We start from the raw sequence: 20,982 nt of genomic DNA, 5'->3' as shown, positions 1-20,982 counted from the left end.
CAAAATACCCAAGACTTGTCCTTCCTCCTCCCCACGCTGCCCCACAGCTGTGAGAGTGAGATGTGGGGTCCCAACCCCCCAGTAACCCCAGTATCACCACTTCTTATTACTTCCTCAGAGTCTTCTTATTAAATATTTCAAATCCCTTTTTTTCTTTTTTTTCTTTTTCTTTTTTTTTTTTTGCTTGACAAAATCCAGTGACCAATTTGCTTTTTTAACATTTCATTCATTTTATTGTGGAAAATTTCAAATGTATAGAAAGTAAACAGTGTAGCATACTGGACCCCATGCACCCTCACCCAGCTCCAACAGTGATCATCAACATTCTGCCATTCTTGCTTCACCTATAGCTGGATAATTGTTGTCATTATTTTTGACTAATTCAATTTTGTTTCATAGATAGCATAGCCTGAGTGCTGAAAATTGGTTATGCGTTTGTACTGCATATTGAATTGATGGTGTGCAAGGCACTTCCCACACTTTATCGCACTTAATCTGCACAGCACCCGTAGGCATTGTTACCCAGATTTTTAACAATGGAAACTGAAGCTCTAAGAAATCACACACCTGCCCAAAGTCTCCCAGATAGTAAGTGCTCAAGCAAGAATTCACACTCAGAAGTGTTTGAAAAGCATGCTTTTCCCCCAAGCTACACTTCAGAAAAATAAAGTCCATGAAAAAAATGTATAGTTAAAAGTGTTGTAGCATGAATAGATGCATAGCTATTTGATAAATCACATATGTTATAATGTTAAAAGCTGGATGGTAAGTATATGGATACTCAGTGTAAAATTATGAAAACTATGTTTGAAATTGTTCATAATAAAATGTTGGGAGGTTTCCAACAAAAGCAAACTTTGTCTTAACTATCAAGCAGTGGACAAGACAAACAAGCTATTTTCAGATACCTATCCTGTTGATATCCGCTTCAAAGAGAGCTTTGAGACTTGGTTGAATTTTGACTTTAAAAATAGTAAACCAAATGGAAGCCAAAAAGTATCTGAGACAGGTTTCAATCAATTCAGAAGTTTTTTTTTTGCTGAGGTTAAGGAACATGAGCCATGACATAGCTTCAGGAGGTCCTGAGAACATGTACCCAGGGTAGCTGGGTTCCAGCTTGATTTTATACATTTTATGGAGACGGAAGTTACACACAAAGACATAAACCCACGTATGTAAGGTATACATTGGTTTGGCCAGCAAGGCTGGACATCTCGAAGGCAGTGTGTCTGTCCAAGGAGGGGGTGCAGGAGGGGGGTGACTTCCAGGTCATAGGTAGATTTAAATATTTCCAGATTGACAGTTGGTTCAAAGAATGAAGCTTTGCCTGAAGAGTTGAAATCAGCTTGAGGTAAGTGGGGTCAGGGGGCCTGGAAGATAAGATTCTTGTCATGTGGATGAAACCTCTAAGAAGCAGGCTTTGGAGAGCATAAATGTAAATGTCTCTTATCAAAGGTGTCAGAGGCACAGGAGAGACCTAGTAAGGGAAGGAGATTCTCACCTGTATCCAGCCATTTGAATGCAAGGATCTTTTAGTTATCTGCGGTGGCAGGTGGCAGATATCCAGATATCACAAAATTATGCATGGACTTTTTGTTTGTTTGTTTTAGCTCATCAGCTATCATTAGTATATTTTATGTGTGGCCCAGGGAAGAAAAAAGGTTGGACACCCCTGCATGCAAACTTCCCCCACAAGAGACATCTTTGCAAGGCCATTTCAAAATACATCAAGGAAATATATTTTAGGGTAAAATACTTTGATTTCCTTTTAGGGCCTGTTATCTGTCATGTGATGTTATGCTAGCGTCAGGTTGGAGTTAGTATCATATTGCCGTAAGAGCCTGTTCTGTCAGCCTTCGGGTCTCTGTTTTCATGTTCATGTCAGCCAGTTGTGCCTGAACTCCAAAGGAAGGAGGGTATAATGAGGCAGATCTGACCCCCACCTTCCCTTCATGGCCTGAACTAGTTTTCCAGGTTTATTTGAATCCCCATGGTCAAGAGGAGGGTCCACTTAGTCACTTGGGGGGCTTAGAATTTTATTGTGGTTTACAATAAAATAGAGATTACTTAGAGGTGTAAGTAATCAACATTAACTGGTGAGGTCTTAGAGAACTCAGAAAACCAGATTCAGAAGCAAAGCCTCTCCCAGGGTGGCCCCCAACAACTCGGGAAGCTTCCTCACCGCTGCTGCTCATAGAAAGCCAGAGCCAGACAAAATGAACAAGTGATTTTTTCCAGTTCAGGCCACTTAGGTAGGATTCCATGATGATTTCTTTTTACCATTTACCCAAAGGAACATTTTGCATACATACAGCCTACGTGTTGAAGCTGTTCCTTCTCACGGAAGGGCATAACCAATTTCTTCACATAAAAAACATCGAACCACCCACACTCCTCCATGATGTAATGCAGGTCCTGCTTTGATGGTGTGCTGACCAGGGATGCTCAGCAGTCTCAGCACTGGGAGTGGTGATTGGAGGCAGATAGCCTGTCCAGGGGATTCTTGAGAGCATTTTTTTTGCGAAACGTATAAGGAGACCCTGGGCAAGCAGCTAGCAGCCCCCTTTTGCAACCCTGCAGAGTCCCAGAGGTCCCAGCAGCCACCGTTCTTCCTCTTAAGCTTGGCTGCCATGGCTGCATCCACTCCACCCTTCAGTGCTTGAAGCCAAGTGGTTGTCGCCCTGGAAGGCTCTGCCCTTCTGGTTTTAGACTGCTGTGGAGGAGGGAGCCACTTGGAGATACAAAGCCCACCTCTCCAGAATCTTCCAGGGTCCCCACAAATTATAAAACTATGGTCACACCAGGAAACCAAGGCATTTTCAATAACAACCTTTCCTACTGATTTTCAGCTTCATCTTCCAGAATTCCAGTGCACTGCCATTCATACCATTCATTAACTATTCTTTCGCTAGACCACGAGCAGGTATAAAGCCACAAAGAGGAATCCATCTCATGAGTTAACTACTCCATCAGCTTCCTTCACCCTGAAATCTTTTGGCAGTACAGGCTAGAAGGAAGAGCAGGCTTTGCAGTCAGACTGGGGAATGAATCCCAACGTCATCATTACTGGCTGCAAGATTTTGGGAAAGTGGCTTAACTGCTTTCAGTCCAGCTCACAGGATTAATGTCAGGTTTGAACTCAGATAAAGTATGTGAAGGCTCCCTGCCAAGTCTCTGGCTTGTAACAAGTGCCACCAAGTGCTGGTGTCCTTTTTCTGTTTTATGTATGTTGAATCTGCTGTCAGGCCCTGTCCGTGCCACTGGCTGGTGATGTGAACACACCTTGTGTCTTTGCATCTCTGCACCCCAGTTTCATCATCTGACAGTGAATTGCCTGTTCTTCAACATGTGGAGTTTTTTAAACTATACGATTTAGTTGCACCTTAGGGGATCCCTCTGATTATGGAGGCACAGTAAGGTCCTGAGTGTAGGTGGTCAGCAGCCCAGAAAGGGAGAAGGCCAGGGGCAGACTGGAGAATGGGTCTAGTGAGATTCAGATAGGAAGATCGGGGGCGAAATGGTCAAAGTGAGACTGGAATCAAAAGGTTGGCATAGTTTATTGGCATGCAATAAACTATGATTGCACTTAAGTTTTTAAAAACCAAAAGCAATTTAGTTACCCCACAGTGAGGAACGTGGGTGCCTATGTCTCCAGTCACTTCTCCATAGTTAACCTAATTGCAGCCTGGGCTCCATGCAGCTCCCAGCTTAGGGAGGCCCATAGACTTCTTTGTGTGAGGAGCGCACTGCAGCATTCCTGCCCACACACGCCACTGCCACCTTTCTCCTGAGAATGAGTTCCGTTATTATTTCATGTGACCTCACAGCCAGGAGAGCTGGATTGCTCTTTTGCATAACACACGTTAAATTTGTTGTTAGATGTGCTATTGAGCCTTGCCTGTGGATCTTCTGTCCTCCTTGTCGGTCCCTGCCTGCTGCAGCCATCCAGGCACTTAGGACGCTTATCTTTTTCTCTACAGCTGCAAGGAGCCCAGTAGTTGGGTTTCCTTAAATGCAAGCAGATGGAAGTGAGCAGGAGTGTGGAGGCAATTAGAGGATTTCCTCCTCCAAGCAGCGCGGGTTTGCTCTCTCTTTGGGTGTGTGGCTGTTCTTGCTCATTTTAATTTTCCATTTGGGTTTTGTCAGGCTGTCAGCTTTTTTTCCTGACTATATTATGCTGCTGGTTGCAGGAGTTTGCAAAATGGGGTGATTTGGTTGCTTATTGTTTGGAATCAAACTTTTCACAGTAAGGTATGGGTGATGCATGTCATAATGATGATGACACTTCGTATTTGTAAAATATTCTGCAACTTAAAGAATGTTTTCACATACGCCACTGTCTCGTTTGGTCTGGACAGAGGCCCAGAAAAAAAAATGAAGGCTGTACTCAGTCTGCTAGTGTCAAAGTTTTCCCTTATCTTTTTACGCCATCTCTAGTCAAACCACAGCGGAGAGAGTAATCAAATGAAAACTGAAGCCTTCTGCTTTAATCCTTGTCTCCTTCTCCTTTCAGTCAGTTAAATATTTTTCAAACACTTTCTGAATGCACTGTTAGATTCTCTGGTGACAGTTAAATAATCGTAGCAGATAATCGTTGCCGTTGGGGAGCTTTCAATGTAGGTGGGGAAACAAGACATACAACAATGAGTTTACGCAACAGTGCCTGGCACACAGAGGGCACTAAGGAACTAGGTGCTGAATGAGCGGGTTTGTAAATGGATGTGAACCATAGCCCACCAAAGTCCCGAAGGGCAAGAATCCTTAGGGGGGAACCAAAAGATCCACAGTCCTTGATGAGAATGGGCACTGAGGGTGCAGCACCCTCCGAGTACCTGGGTGCCTGGGAGTGAGCAGGCGAGAGGACCCGGCACCCTTGTGGACAGCCTCCGTTCAGTTAGCATCATTCCATGAGGGCTGAAGTAAAGAGGAAGCCATTTGTGTATGAACTGAGAAGAGTGAGCAGGAAAAATGCCATTCTTTGCTCTTAAGGATGAGACAAGCATAAAGAGAGAGGCGGACAGGTAGACCAGAAAGAAGAGATTGCTCACAAAATTATTGTCAGAAAAAGTGCCAGTGAAATCACTCCACCTTCAAAGATCTATGTCCTGGTTTTGGGAACCCACTATATTGTTGACCTGTGCCAGAAGTCAGAAGAAGGCAATGGGGAGAATCAAAGAGATTCTTGGCCCTAACCCTTACAAGACGCTGCCATGCACAGGAAACAGTTAAATAATTTGACTGTCTCACCTGCAAATGATCAAGTGTTGGGTATAAGCCAAGGAGCTGAGAGAGGGGGAGACCAGCGCAGGCCTGAGGAGCTGAGAAGGGAGGCTTATGTGAAGGGTAAGACTCACATGGACCTGGCCAGTGGACAAGATGTGGGAACTGCATGGACAGTTATGTGGAGGTGCATTCCATCCTGGCTGGAGAGTGTGTGAGGGGCAGTGGGAGATTGGTGGAAAAGATATAGGCCACTGGTGTTGAAGGCTGGGAGGCCACGCTTCAGAGCGGAGAAAGTTGCTAATCAGAGAAGCGACATTCTGGAGGTGGTAAGTGGAACTTTGTTCATGCCCAGAATTTTCATTCCCGTCCTGCTGTCCTAAATGCTACGCTGCAGTCTGCACTGTCCCCCACTAATGATCTGAGAGTAAGCCAAAGGAAGGAAGCGTCTTCTTGGGATGGCACTGAGCGTTTTCAGTGTCTCCTCGGGGCACTGAGCCATGCCCCAGGGCCAATGCCCCGGGGAGAACAGGAGTTCAGAGAAAAGGTCATTCTCCAGTCTGACGGTCAGCAGGACACTTGGCTTTCGTTGGGTGTTGTCACTGCCATGAAACTGTACTTAGTTTGTGAATGTTTTGGTGACCACCAAAAATGTGTATGACGTGAATTCTAGGCATTTTCATTATGGTGAATTTTTAAAAATAATGTCCACATTAATATACACCCCTGGTGTAAAGTCCTTAAAGATACAGAACACACAGAACAAAGCAAAAGTCACCTATTATCCCGTCACACAGAGATAGTCACACACATCGTTAGTGTTTTGTTGAATGTCGTTTCCCAGTGCAAATTTAGGAACTTTTTAAAAAATGGTTTCAAATTGGACTTAATGTTTTATATCCTGCTTGTTTTAACTTAGCAATGCACCATGAATATTTTTTCATCACTAAATTTATGTTGCAATATGATTTTAGTGCTATATACTATTCCATTATAGGTATGTACTATGTTTAATCAATCAAATAGAAAATCAGTCTACTATCTTTGCTCATTTTGGTGTTTCCAGTGAGTTAGGCTTTTAACATATTTTTAAAAACAACATCAGAATCTAGTATTTTCAGATAACCATGTTTTTATTGAGTAAACTGCCCAGTAAGATCCAAGTGAATGTAGAACATTCTCTACCTTTTTTTCTCATTTTATTGTCACTTCATTAAAATGGTAATAAGTCGACCCCTCTGTGGAAAAAAGAAATAGTACGTCCCATAGTTTCCTTCTCTAAGACTGTTGAAAACATGAGCTGACCAGGCCCCCATGCCGATGGACATACCTGAATATAGCGTAAGAGTGTAGGGAACTCAATTGGATCAAGAAGTTCTTAGAACTTAAATGACATCCTGTGTTTGGTTGTAGTGAAATTTCAGCAGAAGTAACTCTACCTATTATCTTCATGGAAATGAAGAACCAAGCATTCAAGAGCTTTCTTAAGAGCTTTGCCTACCTCTTGACCAACGTCTCCCTTCATAGCATCCATCTCCTTCCTGATGTGGGATGCCATTTTGGAGGGCTGCTTCCTGCTGACTTCATTATGAGCTGTGTAGAAGAGAAGGTGTCAGCCGTATTTTTCCTTTGAGGCAGAGTTTGATTTGCAGAGGCCGGGACTTCCTGCTTATGGGTCTTTCCAGTAAATAAGTGTGATTCACCACAGTTCAAAGTAACCCCATCTACAACACCTCATTTTTTTTTTTTAAGTGAAATTTTTCAATGGGAATAGAATAGAGAGGAATCCTGTAGGTCTTCCATGAAATTGTACTCCCTGCCTCTCAGAGTTTTACAATATAATTAGGTTACTTGTTTTTCTTAAATTTTTTTATTGTGCTGTGCTTATCTGGATGAGGTGCCTGTTGAAGAGCAGGAGATGAAGGTCAAGAAATATAAGCACAGTGCTCAATTTTTTTAAATTACTTTGTCTTACTGTTGCTCATGGATAGAAATACAGTTTTTCATATTAAACTAATACTTAGCCATTTGCTGAAACCTCTTATGAATTCTAATAATTTATCTGTATTTCTCTTAGGTTTTCTGTGTAACAAACATACCATCTATAAATAATTACAAATTTTAGTTCTTTTTCAATCTTTTATCTTTTATGTATTTATTTTTTCTTTTCCTACCACTCTGGCTAGGACCTGCCGGAAATAGCACAGGGGATAGGAAATAGGGATAGCATAGATTCTTAGCTTGTTCCTGATTTTAAAGGGAAGGCTGTTAGCATTTCACCATTGAGTATGGTGCTTACTGCTGGATTTTGGTAAATACTTTCTATTAGATTATGAAAGTACACTTCTGACCCTAGTTTGCTAAAAGTTTCTATTTTAAAAAATTATAAATGTGTTAATTATTACTGAATGCCCTTTCTGTATCTATTGATAAGATCATTGGGGTTTTCTCTTTTAATCTGATAGTACAGGAATTATTGTCATACACTTTTAAAATTTAAATTGTCCTTGCGTTATTAGCAAAAATCCACATTAGTTGTGATATATTTATGCATTGTTGGGTTCTCCTTGCTGATATTTTATTTAGGATTTTTACATTTGTATTTATATCTGCGAGTGGTCCATACTTTTCCTTTTTCCTGCCTCTTGGATTTGGTTCTGAGATTGTCCTAGTGCTTTTCCATTTTCTATCTCCTGCATTTTTTTTTGTTTTGGCTTTTCGCTTTGATCTAAAACACAGATTTTTTTTTTTTTCATTTTTTTCTCTAAAACCATCTGAACCTAGTGTTTATTGGTTTTTGAATTTTTTTGGGTGCAGGGATGAGTAGCTTTTTAACTAATGAATCAGGTTTTTAAATGGTTATTAGACTATTCAGGTTCCTGTCTTGTTAGAATAATAATTTGAATTTTTCTGTGATATTCTTTATTTCATTGAAATTTTCAAACTTAATGGCACATAGTTCTTCATAGTAGTGTGCTGTTATTTAATCCTTGCTGAATCTGTAGTTATGTTCTCTCATTCATTCCTAATGTTATTATTTGTACCATCTCTGTGTTTTTCTTGATCAGATTTGATTTGTCTCTTATTAGTCTTTCCAAACAAATAGCTTTTCCTTTGTTCATCTTCTCTAGTGTATCTTTGTTTTCTGATTTTAATTTCTACCCTTTATTATTTTCTTCTGCTTTCTTTGGATATACTCTTATTTACTTTCTGACTTCCTGAGTTGCATACTTATTCATTAATTCTCAGTCCTTTTTTTTCTTTCTAGGACAAGATTTAAATATTTTATTCTAAATAAAACTGTAGTGGAATCTGATACATTCTAATATGGAGTATTTTTATCATCACTCAGTTATAAGAATGTTGTAATTACCATAATTATTTCTTCTTTGATTCATGAGTTTTATTAGCAGCATCATTTTAAATTCCCAAATGAATGAGAGTCTTTAGTAATCATTTGGTTATGGATTTCTGACTTTAAAAATCTATTGTTGTCTGGGAATGTTGTTTGTATGATACTATTTCCACAAAATGCATTGAGACTTGGTTTGTGGCCTAGTACATGGTCAATTCTTTTTAAATATTCCATGAATTTCTTTAGTGCGTATTCTCTGATGGGGGCTGTGGGGACAGAGTTCTAAATATGCCCATTAGATTAAACCTCTTCCTTTCGTTGCTCACATCTTCTGTATCCGTATTAATCTGTCAGTCTCTTCAAGAGAGGTGTTATTAAAATCTCTCACTGTATGTGTCACTTTGCCCTTAAAATTCTGATGATTTGCTTTATAAATGGTTATAACCATTTTCCAGAAAGAATATTAAAGAACTTTCCATTGGCATTATCTGCTTTCCCTCAAAATATGGGGTTTTTTTTTTTTTATTATTTTGGCTTCTAAGCAACCATGAATCCAGTTTCTCAGAAGCCTTTGTCTCAAGGCGTTTGTTTCCAGATTACCTTGTTAGTGTCCACACTATGGGCTATTTCAGAAAAACAAAAAAAGTATCAAAATCATGTAGCTATGATTTTCCTATGCTTGAAGGAGCCTTAAAGCTCATCTAGTCCAGCCAGTATTTGTTCATACAAATTCTGCCAAGAAAGCTCTATTGTCAAGGTATTCTTTATCATCTTTAGGACATTCTCATTATTAGAAACAAATCCTAAGAAGAAATTCTGCCATGTAACAACCCATCCATTGTTTAAAAAAAAAAAAAAAAGCTTAAGTTTTCTTGTCTAAGCACAACAATTTCCAGTGTTTGTATTAGTTTTTCTCAACAGAATTTCAGGTCCTTTTAACATTGTATTACTGCTCACAAGTTCTAAATTCTGTGTAGTCATGCTTTGGGAGACTATCAGATTATACACACACACACACACATACTCGGCGGGGGTGTGTTTGTGTATTTGTGTTTGGGAATGTTTTAGTGGGCTCCTATTAAGGAAGCCTTTCAGGAAGCTACTCTATACTGAGGCCAAACCCAACTGAACCCATCATACGATTTCTCTCCCTCAAGGACAGCAAATGAGAATGAGCGACTGTGACCCTTGCCTGTTGTTTATAAGCATGTACACCAGGATCTGTGTGATCCTTTTCCTGAAGATAAACAGCATACTGCTCAAGGAAGGACAACAACGCATAGCAACAAATGTCCTGTTTTTTAAAGAAAGATCCAACTTGGTTTAGAAATTGTGCTGGCTTTCTTTCTATGTTTCTAATAGAGAATAAGGAGAAACTTGCTTCTCATTTGCCGACATGAGCTAAGTGTTATGTCTGAAAGTTCCAGAGATCATAGTTTATGCACTGAGGAAAGGTAGTAAAAGGTTTGCAAAGACCTCCTTCCCCGTGGGAGAGATGCCCTACTGTGCATGCAGGGAGTTGGCTTGGGTCATGGGCACAGTACCCTTCACCCAGTGATTCTTTCCAACCTCAAGAAAGCAAACCCCAACTTGGGGCCCAGAACTATTCATACAGTGGAAGAGTTCCACGTTCAGACAGACGATAAAAGAAATATCTTCATATTGCCTAGCATTGTATTTGATAAGGAATAGAGGAACAGTATTGTCCTTCTAACCAGGCTCTCTCTCTTAGTGCCTAAAATTTTATTATCATTGCATTTTTAAAAATCAAAGTTCAATCTTACTAGAATGGATAAGTGTAGCTTCTAGTTTGATGAGTCCTTAATTGTTTCTTCCTACTGACCTCCCTAGCTCAGTCTAGCTAAGGGGAGGGCCTCCATGATAACCAGCAAAACTTCTCTCTGGTTAAGCTGAGCTTGGTTTGTTAAGCAACTTTACCCAACATGTTTATATCAAAAGCACCTATGTTTCTCAGTGTTACTGGAATCCCAACTTAAGTGAGGCCGGAGCTAATGGTGTATTTCAGTAAATACCGCATTAGATCACACTTTTAAGCAGCTGTGTCAAACAATTGACTTAAATTGAAATTACTTTCAGCTAACACTTCCCCCCAAATTGTTTTTACACATGCTGCTGCTAAACCACATGTCCACTGTCCTGTACTTAGGCAACTTTTTTTTTCGGTTCAGGCCCTCACATTTTTCCTTACTAATTTTATCATGTCAGTTGTGGCCTATTACTCCAGCTTACCAAGATATTTTTATAACTTGAGATTGTCACTCCTGTCCTTTCAGAAGTTTGTTCCATCTGAATATTTCACCATACAAATTTTCAATATCTTCATCTAAGATGTTGACAAGTTGTTGAAGAGCTCAGAGCCCCATTTTAGGCCTCCTGAGGCCACCTTCTAGGAGAACCTTAGCTCACCAATCAGCCCCACTTAAATATTATAATTCACTTCATTGTTCTAGTATCTAGCCCACATTTTCCTGTCTTATTCCCAAAGGTATTATGAGAGGCCTTTTTGGATAATGCATTGCTGAAGTCCATAAAGAACCACATTTCTCTGACCCCTGTCAAACTAGAAAGTGGCATGAATATTCCTCCTATGAAAGCATCCTGTCTGGAGGATCAGACCAAATGCTGAAACACTTCAGTAGGTTTACTAAGTACAGCTTGTTTTTCATGTATCATGTCTTGACACTTCTGCAAGACCAGTTTTTTCTTTAAGACTGATTGATACTGAGATTTCAATATATATAGAAATGGGACTACATTTTATCCAAAGCTATTTTTGCCTCTATTTTGGGGACCTTCGAGTTAATTTCCCCCACTTACACGAAACTGCCAAATACCAGAATGTGGAAACTTGAATATTAGAGATAAACTAAGTGCCCACTTCCATTCCACCAGTTCACAGCCCTGTCTATCCCTCCAACATCCCTCCATCCCACCCTCACCACCACCCTCCTAAAGCAAGATTACTAACACTGACCTGGAGTGCTACAACTTCTTCCTAGCATCTTTCAGGTGCTTTTGTGGCAGAGCCATTCTGTGTGGAGCTGCCAGACCAAGTCACTCTTGCTTAGAACTCTTCAGAGCCTCCCCTCTGAGCTCCAAATTCAGTCCAGTCCTCTCTTGGCTGCCTGTCTGATCAGAGGAGCCACTGCCTCCCCACTCAGACCCTATTCCACCCAGTGGGCTCGTCACTCTTCCCTAAATGTCTTCCATGCCTCCTTGATGCCCATCTTTGCCCTGGCTTTTCCTGTGGCCAGGAATGTCTCAACCCAGCTCTAGATTTAGAAATCTTGCTCCTTTCTCAAACAACAATATGTCTCTCCTCAACGGAACCTTGATTGATCTCTCCATTGGAAGTGACCTCTTTTTCCACTAAGCTCCTGTTAGCACCCTACACCTTCCAAATGACAATTGTCTTGCATAGAATTATTTGTACACTTGTTTTATCAAAAGCTGCTCCAGTGGGCTGATAGCTTATTCATCTTTTTAATTCACCAAGGGCTGGGCGTCTAGTAGATAGGATGTGTTTGTTGGATGGGTCATGGGTAGATGGATAGATGGAGGAATGGATGGAGTTGAGGTTTAAGAGAGGATAAATAACTTGCCAAAATCACAAAGTTGGACTAATAGAATTAATAATAGACTCAGTTCCCAAATTCAGTATTAACTTATTTGTCTAGCACCACTCCACATTCTCTTCCATGGTTTTGCTTGGATCTTTGGGTAGAAGTCTTAGTAATAAACATCCAGTTTTATAAAATAAAGTCTTACGTTTATTTATATTATAAATTTATTACTCCTTGATTTACATGCTTAGGAATATAAATCTGTGAAAATACATGGCAGGATTTTCCTACCACATGCTTCAAGCTTAAAAAAATTTGAAGCTAAGCATGGTGGCTCATGCCTGTAATCCTAGCACTTTGAGAGGCAGAGGCAAGAGGATTGCTTGAGCCCAGGAGTTCAACACCAGCCTGGGCAACATAGTGAGACCTTGTTTCTACAAAAAAAAAAAAAAAATCATTTGCATATGGTGGTGCACAGCTGTAGTCCCAAGTACTGGGAGGCATAGGTAGAAGGATAGCTTGAGCCCAGGAGGTTGAGGCTGCAGGGAGCTGTGATTGTGCCACTCCACTCTAGCCTAAATGACAGAGCAAGATGCTGTCTCAAGAAAAAAGAAAGAAAGAATTTGAACGGAAACACTGCCACTTCTGAACATCTGTCCTATATGATTTAAAATATCTGTGAATACCTTGAAAACGCTGATCTTTTCAACTCTAAAACTCAGAATTATCTTAGTAGTATGCTGTAGTTATATTGTGTCAGCAGTTTTCGGGGTTTTGTTGTTGTTTTGTTGTTAGTTGTTTGTTGTTTTTGTGAGACATGGGCTAGGGATCTGATGTTAAAAATAGAGATTAAGCCCCAGGACAAAATGGCCACCCTACCTAGAGACAGCAGTTCTGGCGTTCTCAGGCCACAGTGTAACATAAACATGATGTTGTCAACCTGAGCCAGGGCTGATTTGCCTCATTTGAATCTGAAAAGGAGCCCACATCCTTCCTGTTGCTACACAAAGATGCTGAAAAGAATTCACAGAGAAAACAAATGGACTAATACGTGTTATGTTTCCCAGAAGTCCTGTCTCCAGTGCCCCCAAAATAGTAAAATAGTTAGGAATGAGGTTGAGCAAGAAAAGAATAAAGGAATAAAAGTATACAATGCCAAGGAAAGGCCAATAGAAACTGCTCTTTTTACTTTGCTTCTCTTAGTGTTTTTTTTTCCAGTGTGACTCTGTAGATAATGGCAAAGAGAAATGCAGGGTCATTTTTTCCATTTTCAAGTAGAACTTACTTTGCACAATAGATCCACGGAGGCTTGCACCCATTCATGGTTTCAACTCCGATCTCTCCAGTCTCAACAAAAGTGAAGGTGGCCAATGTGTCCTTTTGTTGTTCTGTGACTTTGCTGCCCCTTTCTTGCTTTTTAAAATAAATTCCTTAGAAGTATGGAATGGCGGGAACACATGCCCTTTGTTTCAGCAATTCAGTCAAAATTTCCCGACTTGCCTTCAATGTTAGTAAAAAAAAAAAAAAAAAAAAAATGACATGAATTATACTGCCATGAATCTAGGTGGTCTGGCCAACAAAGAAAGGAAAGGAGGGAAGAAAATGAGGAAAGGAAGAGAGAGGAAGAGCCTGCATCCCTAAAATTTCTTTTCTCAACGAATATTTATTTGGTTACCTCTAGTACAGGCATTTTTGGTCATTGCATTAATTCGTTCTCACATTGTTATAAAGAAATACCTAAGACTGAATAATTTATAAAGAAAAGAGGTGTAATTGGCTCATGGTTCTTCAGGTTGTACAGGAAGTATAGTGGCTTCTGCTTCCAGGGAGGCCTCCGAAAGCTTCCAATTATGGTGGAAGGCAAAGGGGAAGTGAGGCATCTCACATGGTGAGAGCAGGAGGAAGAGAGGCCTGGGAGAAAGGTGCTACCCACTTTTAAACAACCAGATCTCTCAAGAACTCACTGTCATGAGGACAGTACCAAGGAGGGTAGTGCTCAACCATTCATGAGAAACTATCCCCATGACCCAATCACCTCCCACTAGGCCTCACCTCCAGCGTTGGGGATTACGACTCGACATGAGATTGGGACGGAGACACACATGCAAACTGTATCGGTTATGTTGCAGAAAGTCAGAATGGAAGGAATCTAGAGCCAAATACATAAAGGCAGGAGCTGCTTCAAAATGGACATACACATTTAGTAGCAGTTGCACATGCTGTCACTCTTGGATCAGAAGTTAAAGATGTCAGATTTAAACTGGATGTAACAGGGCAATTCTACAGATGTGGGGATGCAAATTATGGGATTTTTTTTTTCCAGCAGAAATCATGCAGTCTTCCTAGAGGTCTTCATTATAAGCACATTTTCCATCATGTAGGTCATTTATCCCTGTCATTTCTTAACTCCATATTTGTTTCCACACACAGATTTTGAACATATGTTTATTTAAAATATTTATGGGGTATGAATGCTATTTATCTAGCGTTGTGCTGAAAGTTTTACCCTATTAATTATAATTGTGTTATCTACATTTAAGTTTTTTACCTTTTAAGGAAAGAAAAAGGAGAAACTCTACAATCATGTAAAAAGTATATAATTTGCCCTGGAGATGCAGAATAACTTCTAGCAGATAATTGCATGCTTTGAACATGAAAAGTAATAGGGTAGAACCTGAACTAAAAGAGGACCAGGTCTGTTCTCCCTCCCTTGGGGGAGGATGTGTTAGAATATTTTGTGTTCATGTTTTAATAAGCTTTCGTTGGATTATTAGGGTGCACTTAAGTTTTTCCATTTTAGAAGTATTCGGTTGGTGCAAAAGTAATTACCAGTTACTAATATAATCTTGTCAAGTAAAACCCACTCGTTGGGGTACACAGAACAAGCACCCTCTTTTCCGTAGGGCAGCTCAGTCCGTGTATCATAAACATGGTTATCATTGCCATTCAGTTTTAGTTGTTGCTCCAGAGAGACTTAAAAGCACATCACATATGAGAGATCAGCAGGCAATATTTGGGGCTGTGAATATTGAGCAAATATTAAGGTTTTTTTAAAGTTCACCTTCACTCATGATTTACCTGCCCTAAGGAATTTGCAACAAATTCAAAATGTCAGCACTAGAAAAAGTGTCTGAGATGATCTGGGTTAACCATTATAGTGGCTGAGGCCCAGGAAGAGTGAGTAGTTTACCTAAGGTAACCAGCAGGTCAGAGTACAATGCATGTTTCTGTTCAGTCATTTTATTCACCTCCTAGGAAACATATTGCAGTGCAGGTGGTTCGCCACTTTTGATCAAATGCACCAAATCTTTAACTTAGATTAATATTTTCAATTACTGAGTATCTATACCAGTCCTTTCCCATAGACATAGTACAAACTATAAATGCAGGCAACACAGGTAATTAATTTTAAATTACTGAGTAGCCACATTTAAAAAGCAAACTCATGTGAAAGTAATGTCAATATTTTTTAATTTAAGACAACGTGTGTAAAATCATTTCAACATGTAATCATATTTTAAAATTTATTAAACATTTTACATTCTTTTTTCATACTAAGTCTTTGAAACCTGGTTATGTGCTTTACACTTACATTACATCTCATCTTGAACCAGCCACATGCAGTTAGTGCTTGCTTACCCTATTAGCACAGGTCTATATGGATGAACAGGTCCAAGCTGTATACCAAACCACAGGCCCCTAACCCTTGAGATCAAAAATGTCTCTGAGTACTAGTTCCCATTTCTTTGAATTTTTGCTCTTGGTACGCCATGCTTGTCTCCTGAAAACCCAGAGAGGTGAGCAATCGTGAACTGCTATAAAATGAGTATGTCTGTTGAAAACATGGTCCAGCTCCTGCTAAGATAGCATTATTCTGTGATATAATACTCCTGTCTTCGTCTCATTCCATGAAGTTCTACATTTCCTTAATGTCAAAAGTTCCCTTACCAGCTGCAGCCATTTCCTGTGGATAATGTTCTAAATGGCTTTCATTTATGAGATGTCTTGTGCTATAACTGCTATCAGAATGAATATGTATTCCAAAGCCTATACCCCAAGTCAGTCTAATTAACAGTCTTCTAAGAAATAATTGTTAAACTTTCGCTGTAGCTCACAACACTGGTATCTCTCACTTTGACCTAATTACAGAATGTAATGTTACAATATGTAAGGAAGGAGATCAAAGAGGAAAGTCATTTTGCTTTCTGTGTCTTCATCTTGCTTTCTATGTGCATCATATTTCATAGCTCCCAACCTCCACTTCCAACCGGCTGAGGGAAGAAAACACATGGAATAGTAATGAATGAGTATAGAAGCTGAGGCTGTTTTATTTTCCTCATCTTTGAAGTAGGAACAATAATAGTGCCTATCTTGGAGATTCGTAAGAATGAAGCATGAAACATGGGATCTGACATACCGTTGATGATCAACAAATATTAAATTGCTTCAGGAAAATAGAGAGCAAGTAGGTATATCTGGTGCGAAAAATGGAAAGGAAGCCTGCCAGCATTTTTTAAGGATATTATCTTCATTATTCTTGGAATCAAATCCGACTCCACCCAGGGCTGAGAGCTTTTTATTTCCATTGTGTCTTTAGCATAGTCATGCAAACCAACATCACTTCCAATGATAGGGGAATGCTGGAGTCAAAGCAACTAGTTCATTTCAGAGGACAGGCAGTGTATAATGTCAGAGGGAGGAGCTGACCCAAATAATGTGTTTCAAGTCATCAGAACACCTTCATGTCTGGTTGTCATAGTAAATTGTGACAACTGTGCAGGAGAAGACAGAATGCACTTTTTAGATGTGATTTTGTTTCTTTTGTGATGCTGCTTTCAACAGTTTCACAGAGTAAGGAAATAGAGTTTTTATACTGTAAGACTTTAACTCCCTTCTTTCCTTGACTTTTGCCTCTTGGATCTGCTTAATAAACCCCTTCAGCAAGGGCTCATCTGCTTTCCTTGAAGCTTCCAGGTATTATCTCTTGGTTGAATACAACAAAAATCACACCAAGTAGCTACGTGACACTCATGGGTGCAGGTATCTCATAGGAAACTGGTGAATTCTGAAAATGGTTTTGAATCACTTCCTTTCACTGCTAGACTCTTTCTTAATCTACTTACTAAAGTGCTACTTGGACAAGAGAGTATCGACAGTTACAGGGAAAAACAATATAGAATCCCAGGCCATGTGTAGGCTTGTGTGGACACATTTTAATTTTTTAAAGAATATTTTAGTTATCTAAACTGTGTACCTAACCATTTATATTGAGTACATAAATTATTAGTAAATTAGCATCTTTCTTTTGAGGGCCATGTGTTATCTGCTCCTGTGATCCAAACATATAGCACTAAGACAATATAAGGGGTTCTCTCTCTCTCTCTTTCTCTCTCTTCCCCCCTTTCTCTCTCTCTCCCTCCTTCTCTCCCTCCCTTCCTCCTTCTACCCTCTCTCTGCTTGTCCTAATTTACCTGACGTTTCAGCCCATGTTGCTGTTGGAGGATTCTAAAGATGAAGCCACTCCTCACCTTAATGCCTGATAGCATAGAGAATAGTTAGTGACTTCACCGGAACTTACACACCCATGCCTTTTCTTTTGGTTTTTTTTTTTTTTTTTTGAGACAGAGTCTCGCTCTGTTGCCCAGCCTGAAGTGCAGTGGCGCGATCTCGGCTCACTGCAAGCTCCGCCTCCCGGGTTCACGCCATTCTCCTGCCTCAGCCTCCCCAGTAGCTGGGACTACAGGCGGCCGCCACAGCGCCCAGCTAATGTTTTGTATTTTTTTTAGTAGAGATGGGGTTTCACTGTGGTCTCGATCTCCTGACCTTGTGATCCGCCCGCCTCGGCCTCCCAAAGTGCTGGGATGACAGGCGTGAGCCACCGCGCCCAGCCGCCTTTTCTTTTTTGCTTTACCATGAGTAGGCAGTTGCATACTTTATTTAGCAAAAGACAGAACTGTTAAAAACCTACTAAGTAGTGGTATATTCATACTTTTATTGCCTGGAATACTACTAGGCAATAAAAGCTACTATTATGGATAAAGCAATTAAAACTGCTATACCACTCAGCAGCAATAAACTACTGAATGTACAATATCATGGACAAATGTCAAAAACTTGCCACGTAAAATAAGTAGACACAAAGAATAGATACTATATGATTACATTTATATGAAACCCTAGACCAGAGAAAACTAATCTGTTGTGGTAGAAATCACAACCGTGGTTTGCCTGGGATGGGATTTGACTACAAAGGGACCCCAGTGCATCTTTCTAGGGTGATGAAATGTTCTAGATATTGATGGGGGTTTAGATTATACAGGTATATACGTTTGTCAGAACTCATTGAACTGTAAACTTAATCTGTTTATATATTGCGCTGTGGATAAATTATGCCTAAACTTAAAATAAGAGGGAACTAAAAAACCCACATGCCTTGCTAAACCTCCCCAAATTATTAGAAATTCTCTTTCATTTATGAACTATTTTTTTGAAAGACAGCTACCAGGTATTACTATCACCACCTTTTTGTACCAGGTACCTGGTAGGTATATCAGTTTCCTGTTCCTTTCAGACTCTTCCTGGTGCTGCAGTACACAGTGGTCACCCACATTTGAGAAACATAGAGTGCCTTCCTTTTCCCAGGAGATTATCCCAGAGTCACATGGGAAATCAATGTTGTGTAAGTTGTACAGGGGAAACATTACTGAAGGCAGTTTTTTTGGAAGACATAAATGTATTTACTCCCCAGTGTATTGTTGGCTGTGTTAATTCAGAATTTGGAAGAGAATGCTCTTAAGTCAGAACTTTTTGTAAAGTGTTCTGTGTTGAAATGTGCAGATGTTTACATTAAATTTTAAATCTTTCATTTACCTGCTCACCTTCTCCCTCCAGAACATGCTCCCTGTTGTTAAGCAGTGTTTCTGAAATACAAATCCATTGTGCAACTCTTGCTTAGAAACTACAATGGCCTGCTCTCTCCTTCGCATTTAGGCCTTCTTAACCCTCTAGTTACCTGCATTTGCTCATTCTTGGCTTGTGTCACACCAAACAAGGCTGCTCCCTGGTATGCTCCTCTCTCCTGAATCCATGCCTTCATAAGAGCTGTACTGCAGCCTGCAAAGCACCTTGCCCACCCCCTTTTTCACCAGTCCTTCCCACAGGCCCCACTCAGGTGCCCATCCTCTGAGAACCCGACCCAGCTTTCACAGGAGGCATGAGCCGTGTGCCCAAGCTTCAAGAACATCGTGTGTGTTTCTCCAGGCGAGCACGCTTACTACATTGGAGAGAACAGGTCCTTTCCTGTCTGCCTTCTCCCATGGACTGGACACCCTTCAGTGACAGAGACACATCTGTACATCTGTATTTTGTGCACACTGCTTGGATATATAGTATTGGCCCATGAATGATGGGTGAATGAATGAGTGGGTGGGTGGGTGGGTGGATGGATAGATTCATTCATTCACTCACTCATTCATTCAACACGGCAGCAGTAGCCTTCTTTGTGGGACCGCCAAAGAGGAGACAGATAAGGACCAGAATGTTCTGTGGCCCTAGCAAAAGCAAATTTTTCTGGGCGGATGTTAAAGTATTCCAGTGCTGCTTTTCTTGCTTTATTTTTCCAAGCAATAAGGAGAACATGACAATATTCTTTGCCGGGGTTGTACTTTCTACCTCTCCTCTGCGTGAGGGTATTCCTACCTAATTCTGAGAGAGAAAATGAAAACTTACCGCTAATGATATAAAAAGCATATTTATTGTTAGGTGATATTTGTATTTTGGGGATTTTTTTCTTCAGTAGGAACATTTTCTAAATACCTTCGCATATACCATTTTGTTTTATCTTTACAAAAATCTCATTAATTAAGCAGGTGATGGATCATCATTCCCACCAGGCAAATGAGATAACTGAGGTGTAGTAAAAGCCTGATGATTTTTCCAAAGTCACACGTCTGGTTAGTGATAATGCTGGGACCAGAATAGAAGTCCATGTGTTCCCACCAGACTGGGAGATTGCTCAAAAGAACAAGTTCCCAGGAAAGATCAAATAATTGCTGGAAAAGCACTTCCGATCTCCAGTGAAAACAGATCTTTCCAGCTGAGTGCCCTCCCTAAGGCCTAAAGAGTATTATCTGCCAAGTAGCTATTCTTTTGTCTTCTGCATAAACCACTGCAGGATGAAGGCCACTGTGAAATCTGTGAGAATCAAGAACAGCCATCCACTGCAGAAATATATGTTATGAAACTTAATGAATAAGTCACTGTCCATCTAGAGAGAAATTAGAGAATGCCTTTTCTGAAATCTCTGCTAGGACACAGGTGTGTCCTAGGGCCCTAACGCAGATATGAAGCTTTGTCCCCAGTGCTAAGACGAGACAGCTATTTTTGCTGGGCCAGTATAATATTTAACAGCAAACATTTAACAGTAGGATAACGGCTGCTGAAGCTGCATATGCAGCTGCAGCTGCATCATTCCTCTGGGGAAGGCAAGATGGCTCTTCTCCAACTATTCATGAAGGGCGAGAGTTGGGAGCAGAAAGAGAATTTGCTCACACTTAATACTACGCGGTCCGATCTCATGTCCCATGTGAGATGCCTAAGTCATAAGCTGACTGCAGAGACAGCTCATTGGCTTAGAGACCCAGGGTTCATTCTGCAAGATCTTTCAGGCCTTCTTTTTTCTGTAATAAATGAAGTCCTATGCATTTTATTGGGAGTAACACATCGACAAATGAGAAGCTATAGATGTGGTCCACCTTACTGATTTGCTGCACCAAGGAGACTGCAGTCACTCCAGATCTTTTTTTTTTTTTTTTTTTTTTTTTT

The 20,982-nt window shown here is 40.3% G+C and overlaps 1 protein-coding gene across 6 annotated transcripts in view; it reads left to right on the top strand.

Moving 5' to 3' along the window:
- Positions 1 to 20,982, top strand: part of FYN (FYN proto-oncogene, Src family tyrosine kinase) — a 183,630-nt gene that overhangs the window by 80,105 nt on the left and 82,543 nt on the right. For 2 of the 6 annotated variants that reach the window (XM_017847137.1, XM_017847133.1), the window contains exon 1: positions 5,252 to 5,343. The exons of 3 other annotated variants lie outside the window; for them this stretch is intronic. The gene's annotated coding sequence lies outside the window, so the exon portion shown is untranslated. Of the gene's footprint in view, positions 1 to 5,251; positions 5,550 to 20,982 lie in introns of those variants that run through there. One more of the 6 variants, XM_017847132.1, reaches the window with a different exon arrangement.

The sequence above is a fragment of the Rhinopithecus bieti genome, unplaced genomic scaffold (assembly GCF_001698545.2).
Source record: "Rhinopithecus bieti isolate Rb0 unplaced genomic scaffold, ASM169854v2 scaffold_26504, whole genome shotgun sequence".
In the NCBI taxonomy this organism is placed as follows: domain Eukaryota; kingdom Metazoa; phylum Chordata; class Mammalia; order Primates; family Cercopithecidae; genus Rhinopithecus; species Rhinopithecus bieti.
The sequence above is the reverse complement of the archived record's forward strand: the minus strand, read 5'-3'. Positions and strand labels throughout refer to the sequence as shown.